Source organism: Lactuca saligna, chromosome 3, assembly GCF_052625555.1.
Source record: "Lactuca saligna cultivar CGN05327 chromosome 3, ASM5262555v1, whole genome shotgun sequence".
Taxonomy (NCBI): domain Eukaryota; kingdom Viridiplantae; phylum Streptophyta; class Magnoliopsida; order Asterales; family Asteraceae; genus Lactuca; species Lactuca saligna.
The window spans coordinates 49,930,001-49,950,783 of record NC_136419.1 but is presented as its reverse complement, the minus strand read 5'-3'; positions in this window follow the sequence as shown (position 1 = coordinate 49,950,783).

The following is a 20,783-nucleotide window of genomic DNA, read 5'->3' as shown; positions in this document are numbered from 1 at the left end:
GCAAAAAAAAAAAAATAAAGAACGATTCTTCGGAGGTCCCTCCGAAAAACCGTTCTTTAATTTTTTTTTTTTTTTTGTCACATCGATTTCTCGGAGCTACATTGAATTTCACATAGCCCTTGGAGCTATTTCCACGGAATGTGTGACTATATGTGAAAATTCAAAAAATTTTAACTATTTTTTGGAAATTAAACCCAAAAAGTAGTTGTATCTACCAAAATCCCTAAAATTTTTACCGTAAAGTGGTGGAAATGTATATTTATAAAGGAAAAATATAATCTATAAATTGTTTTAATTATCGTTTTTATGGAGACCGATCTATTTTTAACAATAAACAGTTTCCGAATATAAAAAGTTAGATCATGAAATTAATCGAACCGCTGCTAGAGGAATCCTCTTTTTTGTAACAATCGTCGATTTGAATATAATAACGCATTTATTAAACTGGATATTAAACTACATATATTATATTAATTAATTAATTAATAAAATAAAATAAATATGGTGAATAGAAGTTTTAAATTGAATAATATTAGTAGACAAATAGAAGGAGCAACTAGCAAGGGTCAGCATCAGGGTAGATTTTAGGGCGGAGAGAAGAAAGTACTGTCCATTCATGGATAAGACAATTCCTGGCTTTCCATTTATGGAAATTACCCTATTACCCCCGACTTCTTCCTGCCCATTTCCCTGTTTGTATAACAACTTCTACGCACAAAAAACTAGTTCACCGAATGACCCAACCACGATTTACTACATAACAATTATTTTTTGTATATTAACTTTGTTAAGTGCTTGAAGATCCATAATTCCTTCTAACAAGAAGTTTAAAGTCATAAAATAAAATGTATTTTTTATTTGTTTCATATATATATATATATATATATATATATATATATATATATATATATATATATATATATATATATATATATATAGAGAGAGAGAGAGAGAGAGAGAGAGAGAGAGAGAGAGAGAGAGAGTTAGAGTATTGTATTCTAATTAATTATAATATGGATGTAGAGATGAATGTAGGTCAATGGTTTTAATTATTTTAAGTAATGATTTACCTATATTTAAATTAGGAGACACATATTTAAATTAGGAAACACATGTTTAATTAATGAAAATTTCGGATTTTAAAGGATATTGATTCTTTTAATTTTGAATTATCATTTTTTTTAATTAATTCATTTTTAATTCTAACATAATTTTTAATTTTACTCGATTGTATTATTTTAAAATACAATTATGTTAGAACGATATTCTATGAAAATATCAGAATATATTCTCATAGAGTACATATTTTGATTGAAGTAACTTTTTGTAGAAAAACAACATTTTTCAATTTTCAGTTGAAATATAACATGATCCTTATATATTTAAACATTATAATGAAAAATCATACATATTCTTACAGAATAAAAGTCTAATAACATCTTTATATATACAATTATTGAACAAATAGACTTGATTACTAAAATTATTTAATAGATAACATTAAAATTTTACCTGATTTAATTAATTATTAAACTATCTTGCATAAATTAAAGGAATTAATTAAATATTTATTTAATTACTAAAATTAATTAATAGATAACATTAAAAATTTACCTTATTTAGGCTTTGAAATGATTGACTCACATTGATTCCTACATCCACACAATAATTAGTTAGAATAGTTAAACCTAACTCTCTCTCTCTCTCTCTCTCTCTCTTTATATATATATATATATATATATATATATATATATATATATATATATATATATATAGAAAACATTTGTTTCGATTGTCATACTATTATATTTTTTTTTTATTTCGAAGACCATGCTTTCCAATTTTGTTCAATTCGATCATTTTTTCCATTTAATGACATACGAACTACGAAAAACACTAATTTTATGACATGTAAAAAATGTCATAAAAAGTGGTCTTTTTTTAAATTTAAAGAATTTACGACATACATAATTGTAACATCGGTTTCTTTAGATGAATTAAATTAGGGTTTCGGAGGGTCAAAAGGTTAGAATTTGGTTTTCTGCAAGGGGGATTGATTTAAGTCGAGAAAGGATTTGCTCCTCATTGGATTTTGGGAGCTTTGCTAAGGTTGGGTACGGTTGCCTTTGGGAAAGTCGTTGTATGCTCGGGGTTGTGGTTGAGTTGTTCAACCAGTCTGGTGTGTATGGGATGGTAAGGAATGATTTCGATGACAAAATCTAATTTAAGTGGGGGAGGGTTATAACATCCGTTTCTTTGGATGGATTAAATTAGGGTTTATTCGCGACGCGATGAGCAAGGAGGTGCGACACAAATATGAGGTGGAGATTTGAGCTACAAAAAAAGAATAGCGACAACATCTTACTTTTGTAAGTCGCTGTGTAATGGGCTAGTTTTGCAGCGTGTCTCAAAGTAGACAAATTAATATTTTTTGTGATGAAATGTAAATGATGCAAAAGGGAAGTGTTGTGAAAGATCAAAAGTCGTGACGTAACCAAGATGAAGTCGCAACACGTCGAAGTTGTAACGCCCGTAGATCCGGGCTAGTCAATTTAGAGATAATAGGGGTCGAAAATGACTTTTTGACAAAATATTATTTAGAATAAATAATTTGAACCAAGTTGTAGTATATGTCACAAGATTTCCGTACATATAAAGAACGCCGAAATCCGAGTTATAACAAAGAAGTTATGACCCGTCGAAGTTTCGCGACGGAACCGGCACGGCACCGGGAAGCGTAAAAAGTAAATTTACAACAGAGCGATATTTAGCCTTAGTGATCTAAACGAAAGTCATATAATATGTTAAACCGAGAAAATCCATAAAAAGAACGCCCAAATCTGACTTCGTATAAAGAAGTTATGATTTTTCTAAGATTCGGCTTAGCAGTGTACAGCCCGAAACTTGAATTTTAGTTCGAGCGGTTTTTGGCTTATGCGACCTAAATGAGAGTTGAAGATCTCATTAATAGGAACTCAACGGTAAAAAGACAGACAAAAACAGAGTCCGTATGAAGGAGTTACAGATTCTTCGCGGTCATTTAACAGTCTAAACGCCTCGTACTGTTAAATTTAAGATCGGTCAAGAATTAGCCGACGGAGTCAAAATGAAAGTTGTAGATATTATTTTTACCTACGCGTGGATATAAAGAACGTCAAAAACGGAGGTCGTATGTGAAATTTACAAATTTTAGAAGTCGGAAGTGTGTTGTGCCAAAATGGTTGATGTGGCACAATCTTGGCCATTGCTTTCTCCCCAAGTCTTGCCACTAGATGGTGACATGTGGCACCAACTTCAGCCATTTTCACCCTATAAATACCACCTCTCCCCCCCTCATTTTCTTCACACCTTTCCCATTCTTTCTTCTCTTTACTCTCTCTCTAAAACCTCTCTCTAGCCCCGAAATCCCCCGAAAAGTCTAGGGAACCTCCCTGGCACGAGGCGGAAGCCCCGGAGTGCTCGACGGCTCCGAGAAGAAGAGATTTCCGGCTCGGAAACGCTGCTCCAAGCAAAGCCTGGTTTTCTATAAAACCCGCTGTAAGTGAGCTACGCCTACGCTATTTTTAATATAGTTTTTATTTAATTATATTAACGTTATTAAGAACATATAATAAATACTTGGGCTATTATTATGGGTTATATAATTTTTTTTTAACGCTTATATAATAGTAATAATAGCTAGACTATTAATTAGTCTCGGCGAATAATAGACTAAAATCTATTGGTGATAATACTAGGTTTCGTCGAAGGAAATTATTTTAAAGTAAACGAAGCGCTGTCCGAGTACCGAGTCACCACCTTCTCAGGTGAGTGCATGGTCCCTTTCATCTTACACATAGATATGAAGTATTTATTATATAATTTACGTGTTGTGAGTGCATAGTCTCTTTCATCTTACACTTAGATATGAAGTATTTTAATATAAATTACGTGCTATGTGTACATATTGTCTGAATACTTGCTGTCTATGCTGAGTAAAAGATTTTTATACATGTTTTAAATGATTTAAACTGTATACGTATTTTATATCTACAAAACGTGTTGGGAAAAACATGGGTAGATGAAATAGTTGTTTTGTGATAACACGATGGGAGACATCAGTGTTGTCAGTGATCCAGTCATCTAGTGGAGTATAGATGACGACTATGGACGATACTAGACGGTCCAGTGGAACGATAGCAGTTTCGTAACATGTAGGTATTTTTGAACTAGGTGCTCATTAGGTATTTTTGAACTGAGTGTGTTCACTACGTATCTTTGAACTGAGTGTGTTCACTAGGTATTTTGAACTAAGTGTGTTCACTAGTTACTTTTGAACTAAGTGTTTACAAGATGTTTCGGACTACGTGTTCACCAGATATATTCTATAAGCCTTGGTAATGATGGACTTCGTGTCGATTCCTTAGGATGATCCTTAGGAATAAATAAACGAGGAATAGCGGGTTCTTAGGGTAGATCCTTCAGACTAAAGAAGATAATGGGGATGGGTAATTGGGTTGATTGTTTGATTGTTTGATTGTTTAAACATAATAATTATATTATTGTGGGTTGAAAACCCTATGTACTCACCAGGTTTCCCAACCTGACCCACTCAGTTTATGTATATCACAGGTGATGAAATGAAGTGACATTACACTGAGAGATTTAAAGAGATGTAGATCACTAGTGTAAACAATTGTAAGTTCTGTTTATGCTTATGTTTCTGTATTAACGATGACATCCCAAACGTTTTAAGATGAATAAAAATACGTTTCTTCGAAAATGTTTTAATAACGTATTTATCGTGTTTTTCTGGGAACAAATTCCGCAACCTTTTTATAAAATGAAGTACTCTGATTTTCATAAAGCATAACCAAAATCGGTCTTTTTCTGGCCGTGATTTTGGGGATGTCACAGTTGGTATCAGAGCATTAGTTTAAGCGAACTAGGAATATGGATTTATTTCTAGACTTAAACTTAGGATGCTAAGCGATGATTGTGAGGTGTGAGCACTTGCTTAATTTAGGAATGATGCCTAAATTACTTTTATGTGCTAAATGATTTGTTATGCTATAGTTTGATCGGATCTATGGTCTGTTGCCGACCGGATCTGGAAACCTTATGTGTTTAGGATTCTAAACGTACGAATACGATATTAGAACTAGCATATAAACGTTTCGGAGCGATAAGGATGATTTAAACGTCAATCCTATGTAAGGGTCTAGATTCACCTTATTCGGTGTATAGATCAAGATGGCAAGGACCCATAGCGGAAACGTGAATGCAAATGAGAATAGGAACCAACCCCCAGTGGTTCAGCAAATACCTGTTGTAGAAGAAGTTGCACCTGAGCCAGTCACCATGGCTGGAGTTCAAGCCATGATTCGGGTTATGCTAGCTGAACAAAGGGAAGAAATGAGGCGGATGTTGAATAGGGACGAACCAACTATGCCCACTGAGCAACACGAGCTGATTCCCGAGCAATCGGAGGAAGGAAACTACAGCCGCCAAGTGAGTCAAGTGGGGACTCAAGGTGATCAAAGGGATGGCCCGGAGAGGAGAAACGACAAGGATGGGCGAATGTACAAAAATTTCTTAGGTGCGAAACCACCAAGTCTCTCAGGAAGCCCAAAGCCTGTTGAGATTATGGATTGGATCTCCGAGATGGAGATGGTGTTTGAGAGCTGTGACTGTAGCGAGAAACAGAAGACCATCTTCGCTGTAAGACAGCTAAAAACTGGAGTTTTGAGCTGGTGGAAGCTATTGGCAGATACGATGCCACGAGGAGAAGCCTTAAGGATGTCATGGGAAGAGTTCTTGGAACAGTTGAAAATGCAGTACTGCTCAGAGATAGATCTGATAGACCTAAACAATGAGTTTCAGAACCTAAAGAAAGGGAAGATGAGTGTTGATGAGTATGCCACCGCATTCACCGAGAGGATGAAGCTATTCCCCTACTTGGTGCCTACTGAAATCTCCAAGATTGATAGGTTTGCTAACGGATTACCCACTGACTTTGGCCCAATGGTCAAAATGGCAACTACCTTGAAAACAGCTGTTAGGGCAGCTAAGAATGTAGAGGCCCAGATAAGGGAAAAGGGTCTAGAAAAAGATAAGGCAGGAGAGAAGCGGAAGTTTGAAGGATCTTCAAGGTCCAACCAGGAGAGAAAATTCTCGAAGCCTGGAGGAGGAGGTGAAGCAAGATGGTGTGATAAATGCAAGAAGAAACACTTTGGAAAATGCGGCGAAGAGGTGACATGTTTCAAGTGTGGAAAATCTGGGCATTACGCCAATGAGTGTACATCCAACAAGAGGTTGTGTTATGATTGTAAAGAAGGGGGGCATATTTCAAGGAATTGCCCAAAGAAAAATAAAGTAGCAAGACCAGAAACGCCACCGAGGCCAAGGGCATTCCACATGATCCTCGACGAAGCAGAAAACAATGCAAGGAACCAAGGATGAGGAATTCATACCCGAAGATCAAGCTATGAGGTAGCCAAAGAGATAGAACCATATGATGTAGCCTATTAGAGGCATAGTCTAGGGTGAACTTGAACACCTATGTAATAGTTTCAAGAAATAATAAAATCTTCGTTTTGTTACCTGGTGTGTTAAACTGTTATGTGATTTTCTTGAATGATGACTTGGAAAACTACGAGACAATACTTGGGACGAGTATGAGTACGTGTGAAAGGTAGTAGATGCATATACTACCGGAAGCACAGGACTCACGCTTGGATCAGGGAAAGTCACAAGGTTACCAAGAAGCTAGTAATTGATTTCGTTTTATTCAAGTATGCCATTACCATTGTTTCGGTAATAACTAAGAAAATTGTTGTTATCCCGACCCTAGTGGTCATATCACATTGAGTCCGACTACGATGAGTAGGTTACGTGGTTCAGAGAACCAAGTTTGATGTAGTGTCCGACTTAAACCAAACGATTGAAATCAAAGCGATCAATAGAAGTATCGCGCTCGTTGTTAAAAAAAGTTGGTAGCTAGAAATTCTACATGTTAAAATGTGATTATATCACATTAGACCATGAAGGAAGACATATTTCATTCCGGAATTTGACTCTAAGAGACCTGAGTCTACGCGTTGTTACGTACGATAATAGGTCATTAGAATATGACACCTCGATCAATTGTAGAAATCAAATTAACTTATCCTAAGAAGAAGAAGGTGTCTCTGATAAAGAATGAGCTTGTGACATGAAGTTCATGATTGAAAGTCTAACGAGCAGGTGCAAGACTAAGCACCACCTGCAATCAAGGAGTCCAAGAGTTAGATACCCGTTCGAAGCAACATAGAAGTTACAGTTATTACCTAGGATGAAGAGATAATGTATGGAGTCATTACACTGCCCTGTTTCGTTGATGATTCCGGGACGTAATCATCCTAAGGGGGAGATAATTGTAACGCCCGTAGATCCGGGCTAGTCAATTTAGAGATAATAGGGGTCGAAAATGACTTTTTGACAAAATATTATTTAGAATAAATAATTTGAACCAAGTTGTAGTATATGTCACAAGATTTCCGTACATATAAAGAACGCCGAAATCCGAGTTATAACAAAGAAGTTATGACCCGTCGAAGTTTCGCGACGGAACCGGCACGGCACCGGGAAGCGTAAAAAGTGAATTTACAACAGAGCGATATTTAGCCTTAGTGATCTAAACGAAAGTCATAGAATATGTTAAACCGAGAAAATCCATAAAAAGAACGCCCAAATCTGACTTCGTATAAAGAAGTTATGATTTTTCTAAGATTCGGCTTAGCAGTGTACAGCCCGAAACTTGAATTTTAGTTCGAGCGGTTTTTGGCTTATGCGACCTAAATGAGAGTTGAAGATCTCATTAATAGGAACTCAACGGTAAAAAGACAGACAAAAACAGAGTCCGTATGAAGGAGTTACAGATTCTTCGCGGTCATTTAACAGTCTAAACGCCTCGTACTGTTAAATTTAAGATCGGTCAAGAATTAGCCGACGGAGTCAAAATGAAAGTTGTAGATATTATTTTTACCTACGCGTGGATATAAAGAACGTCAAAAACGGAGGTCGTATGTGAAAGTTACAAATTTTAGAAGTCGGAAGTGTGCTGTGCCAAAATGGTTGATGTGGCACAATCTTGGCCATTGCTTTCTCCCCAAGTCTTGCCACTAGATGGTGACATGTGGCACCAACTTCAGCCATTTTCACCCTATAAATACCACCTCTCCCCCCCTCATTTTCTTCACACCTTTCCCATTCTTTCTTCTCTTTACTCTCTCTCTAAAACCTCTCTCTAGCCCCGAAATCCCCCGAAAAGTCTAGGGAACCTCCCTGGCACGAGGCGGAAGCCCCGGAGTGCTCGACGGCTCCGAGAAGAAGAGATTTCCGGCTCGGAAACGCTGCTCCAAGCAAAGCCTGGTTTTCTATAAAACCCGCTGTAAGTGAGCTACGCCTACGCTATTTTTAATATAGTTTTTATTTAATTATATTAACGTTATTAAGAACATATAATAAATACTTGGGCTATTATTATGGGTTATATAATTTTTTTTAACGCTTATATAATAGTAATAATAGCTAGACTATTAATTAGTCTCGGCGAATAATAGACTAAAATCTATTGGTGATAATACTAGGTTTCGTCGAAGGAAATTATTTTAAAGTAAACGAAGCGCTGTCCGAGTACCGAGTCACCACCTTCTCAGGTGAGTGCATGGTCCCTTTCATCTTACACATAGATATGAAGTATTTATTATATAATTTACGTGTTGTGAGTGCATAGTCTCTTTCATCTTACACTTAGATATGAAGTATTTTAATATAAATTACGTGCTATGTGTACATATTGTCTGAATACTTGCTGTCTATGCTGAGTAAAAGATTTTTATACATGTTTTAAATGATTTAAACTGTATACGTATTTTATATCTACAAAACGTGTTGGGAAAAACATGGGTAGATGAAATAGTTGTTTTGTGATAACACGATGGGAGACATCAGTGTTGTCAGTGATCCAGTCATCTAGTGGAGTATAGATGACGACTATGGACGATACTAGACGGTCCAGTGGAACGATAGCAGTTTCGTAACATGTAGGTATTTTTGAACTAGGTGCTCATTAGGTATTTTTGAACTGAGTGTGTTCACTACGTATCTTTGAACTGAGTGTGTTCACTAGGTATTTTGAACTAAGTGTGTTCACTAGTTACTTTTGAACTAAGTGTTTACAAGATGTTTCGGACTACGTGTTCACCAGATATATTCTATAAGCCTTGGTAATGATGGACTTCATGTCGATTCCTTAGGATGATCCTTAGGAATAAATAAACGAGGAATAGCGGGTTCTTAGGGTAGATCCTTCAGACTAAAGAAGATAATGGGGATGGGTAATTGGGTTGATTGTTTGATTGTTTAAACATAATAATTATATTATTGTGGGTTGAAAACCCTATGTACTCACCAGGTTTCCCAACCTGACCCACTCAGTTTATGTATATCACAGGTGATGAAATGAAGTGACATTACACTGAGAGATTTAAAGAGATGTAGATCACTAGTGTAAACAATTGTAAGTTCTGTTTATGCTTATGTTTCTGTATTAACGATGACATCCCAAACGTTTTAAGATGAATAAAAATACGTTTCTTCGAAAATGTTTTAATAACGTATTTATCGTGTTTTTCTGGGAACAAATTCCGCAACCTTTTTATAAAATGAAGTACTCTGATTTTCATAAAGCATAAACAAAATCGGTCTTTTCTGGCCGTGATTTTGGGGATGTCACAGAAGTAATATAGTAAAATTAAGAAATAACCTTTAGTCGGTTATTTGAGTTCCTCACTAAAACAAATACACAATTGTAAGTTTGATTACTCACACTAAAGTCAGGAAAAAGCCTAGAGCTAAAGGTTTACAATGATTAACTTACTAATTAATCAAATCAAGGTAAGACAGCTTGATTTCTTCATCTTAGTATATGTTTTGTTTGGTGATATTAAGGTTGTTGGTGGATTAAAAAGGGTTATTGATAAACCCTAACTTAAGAAATTAATGAATAATAGAATAAGTCCATGATTGAATGATAAAAGTTATCTAACATTGTTTAAAGTGAGTAACTCTCAAACCGTATTGGTACTAACAGAATGTCTTGGTATGCATATATGTATGTTGAACCTTGGAATGACTTTTCTTATATGTGTAAGTTTGATAATTAACCTTGATTTGTGTATACCCAAAATGAAGCTATCAAATTGTAGATGATTGCATTAGTGAGGATTCTTAGAACAACCATAGATTGAAAAAGGGGTTGTCCATCAACCCCATAAAAAGAAAAATATTTTCTTACATGCCCAAAATATTAAAGTAGTTTTTAACTAAATAAAAATTAAGTTGTAGATTGATCACCATCACCCGAAGCCACCTTCGTCTTCTCTCCTCCTTTCCTTTGGCTACAATGCAGGATCCTGACTGGCTCCAATAGGCTCGCCAATCAATTTTCTTAGGGCCTCATCCCATCCGGCTACATTTTAGGATCCAACATTCTTAAGATCCTGTGCAAGCTTAATTTTCGCCACACAGATAACAACAACAACGCTCATCCTCACTTCCGCAATCACCTCGTCAATTTTAGCCACATGATCCTTTTCCTTCTCGACTTTTTCCTTAGACAACTTCTCCACCCTCTGCAAGATCTCCTTGTTGACTCCCTCCTGCTTCCTCAAAGCATGCTCTGTTTGATCAAGCTTGGACTTGAGATCCTTATGTGAGCGAGAAACGTGATCAACAACCTCAGAAGGGTAACTATAAGTAAAAAATAAAATTAAGCAAAAAGTACAAAATAAGGCTTACAGATTAGGAGAAGGAGATTAGCTTCTTTAGTGCATCATATGTTCCAACATTCTCAAGATCCCAGACATCGGATGATTTTTTCTTATGAGATGTCGGGGTGTTCACAGCAAGATCTAGTTGAGTCTTCTTGATAGGAAGAGAGGGAGGGATCTTTTCCTTCTTCACCACAAGAATGCCTCTAGAAATTTCATCTTCAAGCTCAAACAAGAGAAATTGAGCACTAGAACGAGTGTTTTTGGATTCTACATATTGAGAAGGATCCCCATAAGTTCAGGATCCTAATGTCGAAACAAATAAATACGCTAAGAAGAATAATGACCAGTAGCCGTTGAAGATGTGGTAGATGAACCTTCTTGCAGGCTAGGACACTCAAACTTGAATGATTCGACGTCCGCAAATAAAGCAAGGAAACTTGTGATCTTATCCTCAGTATCCTCAGCAACAGAAAAAACTTCTCCAAACTTGAAACCTACATCAAAATTAACAAAATAAGAAGAGTAAATCCTTGGATCCTCAAGATCAACAAATAGATCCTACCCTTTTCGACCCAAGCTTTGGGCAAGAGATCCCCGCCAAAAATAGAGTCACGCCTCACAAAAAAGTATTTTTCCTTTCAGGCTCCATCATTGTGTTTTTTTTAGAATAAGAGGAGATTTATTAGTCTTGACCGTAAGCAGAAAACAAGAATTCCCAAAAGTAGAAAGTTCATAGACGTAAGCCAATTCGGCAAGACCTATGTTCAGATTGTAGGAATGATTCACTCGGTCAATCCAGAATAAAATCCTCCAGATAATAGGCATAACTTGAATATATGAAAGTTTGGTGGCTTGGAAGAAATCGGAAACAATGCCCGAGAAAGGGTATTCCAGACCCTAAGAAAAAGGATACTCAGGGAAACATACCCAGGAAGGAGAAACGAAATCAGTTTAGATATGAGCAACAAAATACCTGAAGATTACGTCAGAAGGAAAAGCTCTGGTGAATTTCAGAGACATGTCTTCATCATCAATGGAACAGGCCTCATCATAGGCCAGGATCCCCTGATCAATGAAGTCATTATCAGAAGGGACGATAATATTGGCATGAGAACGGGTTGCCTTCTTGCCCATGATCAGAAAAAGAGGAAAACAAAAGGAAAAGAAGATAAAGAAATTAAATGTGAAGTTGAACGGAGATAACTGAGAGAAATGTTGGGGAAGTTAAAGGAATTCAAGTCAGTTATCCATGATATACCGCAGATGCAGAACCCCCGTGTTCGTTGGCGATAGAAACCCGCGACGGACACTCTAATTCCCTAATAGGCATAACAATCTCTCCACTGAATGATCGAGATACAAAAGACCGACTCGCACCCGATTCAAACAACACAAGAGCATGCAAATAATTCACTGAATGTACCTAATAGAGGCACATATATAAACATAACACAAAAACATAATCAACCAAATAATGGATAGAAACATACCAGTCACAACATTTGGAGCTACTTTGGCCTCCTCAACAGTGAGCTGGAAAGAGCGACCTCGAGCCCACGGAGGCTCCACCCTGCCCTGACTCCCATCTGTGATCCTCAAAGTAGCCGTTGCTGGAGCCTGCGCCGACCTAGCAACAAGCAAGGAGAAGTTAACCTTCACATGTCCAACCTAGTTGTAATGGTAACAAATCATGGAGCTGATTGTTGGGGCATGTTGGCGGCAATCCCTCGCCATATGGCCTTGTCGGCCACAATTGTCGCACCCAGAAGATAATCGACAAGCACCCTCATGAACCCTGCCACACTTCCCACAAGTGCATCCCTTTCTACCCCCATATATAACATCAACGGCCTTGAACCGCTTTGGTGCAGGCTGTAATTTCGCTAGGGATGGTCTCTGCTCTCTCGACTGGAGCTCCATCTCAATCTCACACCGTCTAGTGGCCTTCTGCAACTCTAACAAAGAACCATAGTGCTAGGTGGATACAAACTGTCTGATCTCCGTCTTGAGCATGATCAATTAATGGGTAATCTTAGCCTGATTAAAAGCAGCAAACTCGGCACAAAACATGGCCTTCTCTGTGAACATCTTAGTGATCTCCGTCACCGACTCCGTCCCCTGCCTCAAATCCAAGTACTCCTGGGCCAACCTCTCACGCTCCACCAACGACACATATCTAGAGCAGAACATCACCCAAGACACAGAAACTCTTTGCTCAGAAGAATACAAACCAGTAACAAGTCTCCACCCATCCTTTGCTCCGGACCTCAGAAGGTTCATAGCGCACATGACCTTCTGGTCAGTTGGGCAAGAGCAAGGGAAGAAACACCACTCAATGTCAAACAGTCACCTCATGGCTATGATCGGGTCCTAAACTCCATCAAATTTCGGGGGCTTTGTATTGTCGAAGTCCCGATACAAGAAGACTCTCCCAACACCAACCCCAACAGCGGCAACGGTTGCAGTGGCTGCAGCAGCAGCAGCCTCAGACAAAGCAGCATAACGCTCATCAAAATACTCCACCATGGTGGTATTAATAGACCCAAACAACATTGGCAATTATGCTCGAAAGTGAGAAACAACCTCCTCCTGAACAATCTCCATAATCCTGTCCTCATACATAGTAGGCCCACCCTGATTGCCAACTCTCGATCCTGATCCGGATCCAACCTCAAATCGTATCGTCATCACCATACTGAAAATAAACCAAGGAGACATTAGATAATATGCATATCATATCAGGGGAACCAACTCCCAACGAAGACCTAGGGTTCATGACTTCCCTGTTATGCATACGGGTACTATGCTTTTAGTAGTATGGGCCAATACTACCTTCCACGCCTACCCGTGTTTGTCTCAGAGGATCATTACAACAACCCTAACAATACACACTAGCATACTCGTACATGAAATCCTCACACCCTAGAGTAAGGCTAAACATCTCGAGACTAGTAAGCCGACCCCTCACAACTCATCCATGAAACTTCCACCAACCCTGCAGCACTCGTGTATGCAAATCATACATAACACTGGACCATATATACAGTTGAATATTTGATCCTACCCTAAGCCCTTCATCTAACAAGAACATGAAATAAGGCCAAACCAAACATTATCAGGCTATAGAATCTTAGTTATGTATAACCATGATGCATACACTAAGAAACTACAGTTATGATGTCAATTTATTTGAAGAAGAACCCTAGGCTATCAGGCATCATATAAGTAGGCAATTCTATCATGTAAATTCCTGAAGATCCCTAGCCTATCACTAGCATGCTGTTCTAACATATCACAATATCAAATAAAAGTGTGGGAATTTAGGGTCTACTTACTGGCTCCGGCTGATCGTACACATTGCATCCTCCTTGATTATTTTGAAAACACTTTGAAAATCATTTTTAAAATCTTTTTCTTAGTTTGAGACTAGATTCACTCAAGTGTTCCTCAAATTCACTCAAACCAAGGCTCTGATACCAACTTGTAGCACCCATAAAAATCATGAAAAATTTAAACTTTTAAAACCAACGCAAAATCATAACTGTTTACAACATAGTTTTCAAAACATTTTCCATATTAGAGTTTCCCAAAATCATAAATCAAGACACGAGGATGTGTACGGTCACTTCTTTTCCTTCCCACGATCGTTTGAAGTACCTGAAACATAACCCAAAACTGTAAGCCCAAATCTTAGTGAGACCCCCCAAAGTATTAACACATAACCAAATACTACATATACAATAACAACATGTAATGGGTCCATAGCTAAAAGATTGGATTACCCCAGAGCTCACAACATAAGTCTGGCTTGCCCTCGGGGCCCACAACTTATGTATGGCTCGCTCCCTGACCAGATCAGTCCTCAGACTAAATACCACCAAACCCTCAGTACAATTATGGCATGCCTTACCCAATCATCAGCTCGTATCTGAATGCTCATGAGCCCTCAGTATGAGTCTGGCATGTCCTACCCGGCTCTCAACTCATATTTGGATTGCTCTAGGGTTTGTTGGATACTATACGGAGCAGTTCAACCTCAACCCAACCCACATAATATATCGACATATAACAGATACTAACATATACAAATAATCATACAGAGAATATCACATGTAGTCTTACTGATCTACCAGACTACCATATCAAAACTAGCATTCATATCTATTCCATACTCAGCATATCAACGAATATCAGGTTTTCAAGCCAATGGGCCGGCCTTGGTGCCTTCGACCCGTAAGTACGGTGAGGAAAACTCACCTCGCAAAGTGAACAGAAGTTGATAAGGTCTTGACTCCGAGTCTCAGCTCCGACTACCTCTTTGATGGATAATGGTGCAAAACTTCGAGATCCAAGATGCTTCTTCCCTCCAAGATGAGCTTGGTTCCATCCTTATTCTTCTATGCACAAAAACACACACTTTAATGCTTGAAATGGCTTCACAAGGTAGTTCTAGGATTATAACCACGAAAGAGTGGGTGGAGGCTGTTAAGGAGAAGGGAAATGAGGCCATAAGGATCCTTAAATACCAACCAAACCCTAAAAATTAGGGTTTCCTCATTTAGAAAGTACGCCCACGTACATAGATCTACGCCCAACGTACACAGTAGTACGCATGGCGTACTCCTCCCTGCCATAATAAAAAAAATGCTACTAGGGCTCCAATGCACAATTTCTTGGACTTAGGGAACAAACGCAATATAATAAAATCAAAGGGTTGAAATTAGTACCTTAAAATCATGATGTTACAAGGATCCTTAAGGTTCTAGAAGCCTGAAGATCCTTAAACATATCATAGGATCCTGTTTATTATCACTAATATTGCCTAACACTTATAACGACTATGTTCTTCTTTCTTTTCCTCACATGTGTAAAATTGGTCAACATAAGACTCAATCTTAATGGAGAATCACTTCAACCAAGCTTAAGTCTCGGGAATACCAAGTCAAACAATGTGCAAATACTTGTTCAAGGAGGATCCCAGAAGTATCAGACTTCTTGTTGATTAGCTTAGATTATAAATAACACATGTAAATTGCACACTACACACACGATTAACTCTACCATTACACTTGTACTCGTATTATCTTCATCATATCTGTAATCTCATATCAAAATCAATAAAACACAACAAGGCAGGTGATCATTTTAACCTCCCAAGGTTTTATGCCTGAGATCCTATAAAGGATCAAGGGTTTTCCTTGTAACTCACTTGTCTCATTTTGATTACTGTTCTACAATTACATTATCCTAACACCACAACCTCTCATACAATTTGGTTGAGTTACATTTGATCAATTTTTAACCAAAACAATTATAATTATAACACTTAAATACATGGATAACAACACAAATCATCATTTGATGATTAAATAACAAGGCTAGACATAAGAATAAAAACATAAAAATATACTAATGCTTGAGAAAACAATTAATGATCATTCAGGATTGAGATATCATTAAATCACCATTGATGCTAGGATGCACCAAAGTACATAAAGCCTTACCATGGGACATGGATTTCAAAATAGATCATGGATTTTAATTGAAAAGAATAATATATACTTAACATCAGACTCGTATCTTTGTTTTGAACTATGAACTTGATGTATAAAAATTAGGGTCTTGAAAATATTTGAATCACCACAAGTAGCTACACTTGAATCAAACACAATGAAATCTCACCACAAATCATGAATTGACAAATAGATCATATATTTGAACGGAATTAGATAATCTACTCATAAACATAAGCTCATATCATTGCTTGGTACACTAATGTGTGTCATTAAAGGCCTATCTTCTAGTAGCGAATATACATTTTAATGGTAGGAAATATACACACCACTTACACTAGGGCTTTCTTATATGCAGTGTGTTGATTGTTTCCCCATCCTATTTCTCTAATAGTGATTGACCATGGGTGCTTAACGTTCTATGCATAAATTTTTGCAATCAAGCATTAATAAATAAAAAATCACAATGCAAAACATTTCCTAAAATCCTAGTGGTTAAGATCCAAAGGATAAAAGAATATCTCGGTTCTTTTGAATTCTTAGATGCATAAAACCCTAGAATCACCAAGATGTACAATATATTTTATTTATATATAATTACCTCATAAACTTGACACCTCTCACACCTCATTGCCCATTCATACTTCATGTTTAGAACTACCTGGGGTCCCCTAACTGCCATCATGATACTTTGATTCTACAAACTTATCAATTACATGCATCAAACCCTTTTATATTATGAGTTCTTGCGATTAAGCCCACACAACTACAACCACCATGCTCATATATATTTGCACTTATTGTTTACCTTTGAAACCATTCATCAACCACATTTCCCCACCTATGCTTACATTTTTATTACCCTTGCTTAATCATCAATGGATAACAAAATAACACACTCATGCTTAAATATTTACTCTATTATATAACACTCCATAGATTCATATGTTACCTTAACATCTGACGTAAACAACCATTATAATCCTTTATTGTCACCTTCATATACTTTATAATCCATGTATTTATGTAATCTACATTGATAATTATGGAGAATGCTCTTGATGCTTTTACGATTCATTCATAATGGAGGAAGTTTGACCTATATACATACATACATACCTTTAGGATTTTAGTTCAAATCTAATCCCTTACAAACTCCTAACAGGTAACTTTATTTTTTATTTATTTTCTATTTGTTTATAATTTAAAAATACAACAAAATATATCAAAATTAAAAACTTTCTATACTCTACAACTAGAAATTGATACCGATATATTTTTATGATAAATTTTTTATTTTACAACGTTCATAGTTTAATGATCACGAGTTTTCACTAAACTGTAAATATTGTAACATAATTTTTTATCTTAAAAATAAGTTGATATTGACATGTAACCGTAGATAATGTGAAATTATTAATTTACATATGTTTTTATAATAAACATTTTAGAAAATTAAACAATTAAAAAATGTACGTGATAATTAAACTATTTTGATTTTTTTTAAAAGGTATATTTCAAAAATATGCAAATATTGATATGCATATATGCATATTTTTAAAAAGATGTTTTTTTAAATCCAATGAATTAAGCTCTTAATGAATGTCTTAATGATCGGTGAAAGAAATTTGAAAAGAAAAATCAAGAATATGGTTTTGGAAAATGTTATCGAGTTTTGACAAATCTTTATAGTTTCAATGGATTCTAACTTTTATATATATATATATATATATATATATATATATATATATATATATATATATATATATATATATATATATATATATATATATATATATATAGGATTATGTTCATGTGAGACGATATAATTTTGTGAGAATGTGAGACGCAATCTTAGCCACTCATTTAGTAGATAAAAAACCATTTTAAAATTAAAAACAATGGAAATTTTTCGAATTTTTTTTTAAAATTTTATTTTCGGAATTTATATTTTCCAAAAAAAATTTAAAAAAAAATACATTTTTTTACATATTTTAGTAGAATATTATAATATTCTAAATATCTGACAAATCTAGTATAATATTCTAACATTCTAAAAATCACATTAGAATATTTACAGTGTAATATTCTGTTAGAATATTTTACTTATTTAAAAAAAAAAACGGTAATTTTTTTATTATTTTAGTTAATTAAAGTTCCGAAAATAATAATTAAATTTTTTTTTTGGATTTTTCTTTTATTTTGCATTTTAAAATAATATATATATATATATATATATATATATATATATATATATATATATATATATATAAGATCAAATGAGAAAACCTAAAAGGTTGAGAACGTGAGAACAGATCCGAACCATCTATTTTTTAAGATGTGTGATTATAATTAATTGTTATTTTTCTAATTATTAATACAATTAAAATTTAAAATTTAAATTAAAGAAAATTATAAAGGGTATTAAGGTAAATAAACATTACCCTAATTTTGTAAACTCCTATAATTACTCTCTTCCTCTCTATTTCGTTGACCTAATTTCCTACAACATACAATCGACACCTTCATCATCTTACCATCTCATACGCACGCCACCATGCTACTTTTATCATCATCGGATCTTGCCATCACCAAAACCCTCCAAGGCTTCACCGACAAAACATCACCATCATAGTCGATACCCACACCAAGCGTCCACCTTATGCCGCCCTTCTCTCGGTTTTTAGTGTTATATATATATATATATATATATATATATATATATATATATATATATATATATATATATATATATATATATAGATACACAGAACGATCATGTTCTTCGTTCTTCAATTTTTTGACCAAGACCTGTAAGTCAATCATTGGCAAAAGGAGTATCATTTAATATCTATTAGGTAATCAATTTTATCGGCTATTTGTTAACCCAATTTCTGATTTTGAATACAAGAGTCTTTGGTTCCCTACTTTTTTATTGGTGGATTTCTGATTATGAAGTTTTCAAGCTCTGAATTTTGAAATTTGAAGACTAAGGTTTGATTTCTAATTCTAAAACCAAACTAAATATTTGTGATTTTTTTGCTAATCTAATATGAATAAATGATAATTTTAACTTTGTTTAATGATTTTTGAACATTACTTTTTGAATATTGTGTTTTTTTTCGCTAACCCGATTTCTGATTTTGAATTCAAGAGTCTTTGGTTCCCTAGTTTTTTCTTGGTGGATTTTTGATTATAAAGTTTTCAAGCTCCGAATTCTAAAATTTGAAGACTGAGGTAAGATTTCTAATTCTAAAACCAAACTGACTATTGTGATTATTTGTAGTTTACTTTTTGATTATTTGTATTTGAGTTGGGTTTTCTTAATTGTAGCTTTCAGTGAGTATTTCTTTAAGGTTGTTTGCCACGTAAATGCGACACTCGTGTCTTTTTTATGTGAGAAATAAAGCAACAATTATTTTTGTTTTGTTTAGGTTACAATCATTAATGACTAAAAAAATGCAATATTTTTTTACTTTAATCATTAAGAAGGTTAACTTCTTTAGTCTATAAGATTCGTTTGGAAGGTGATTTATTCATTTGTGGATATTTGTTTTTTTTTGTTTGTTTTTTAATATAGATTTATTTCTTGTCGATGATTATAGTCGGTCTTTATTAATTTTTTATTAAAAGTGTATTTGATTAATGAGTTAAGCACTTTGTTGACAATAATCCAAAAAATTTCTTTGATTTCTTGTAGATGGGTTGAGTTAATACGGACGATCTAAATGATTATAATAATGAAGGATGAATGAACATCTTCAACAATTTGGAAGGAGTAGAAATGTATCCTATTCATTTATGAGTATAATATATTAAGACATTGTGATTTTCATTTGTGATTATAATTATATTCATATATGATTGTAAATGTGTTTTGTTTATTTATAATTACAGCTTTAGTTGATGTTTTATCTGTAACATGTGTTCTATTCATTTAAGATTACAAATTTACAAATATATTTCGATACACGACTGATTTATTTATTTACGATTATAACTTTAATCATTTGTGAAAGAAATATATGAATCTTTTAGATGTAATTTATATACTATTTTGTTATATTCATTTGTGATTAAAACGATATCCATTTGTGATTGTGAATAGAAATGTATTAAAATGGGATTGTAAATAAAAGTGGATTCATTTGTGATTTGAGTTGTACTAATTTCCTTTTAAAGAAAAAGAAACAGTCATAAATTATTTTTAGGAAAAATCATATATATATATATATATATATATATATATATATATATATATATATATATATATATATATATATTCCTTTAACTAAAAAGAACTATTAACTTTTTTAGTTAATTAAAATCATTATCTCTAAATTTTAGGAAATCATTAGTTAATATTTATATAAAGTTACTATTATACCCTTATAAAATGATTGATCAAGAACTGTTTTCGCGTTCTCAATCTTGTATTATTTTCATTTGACCATTTTCCTATATATATATATAT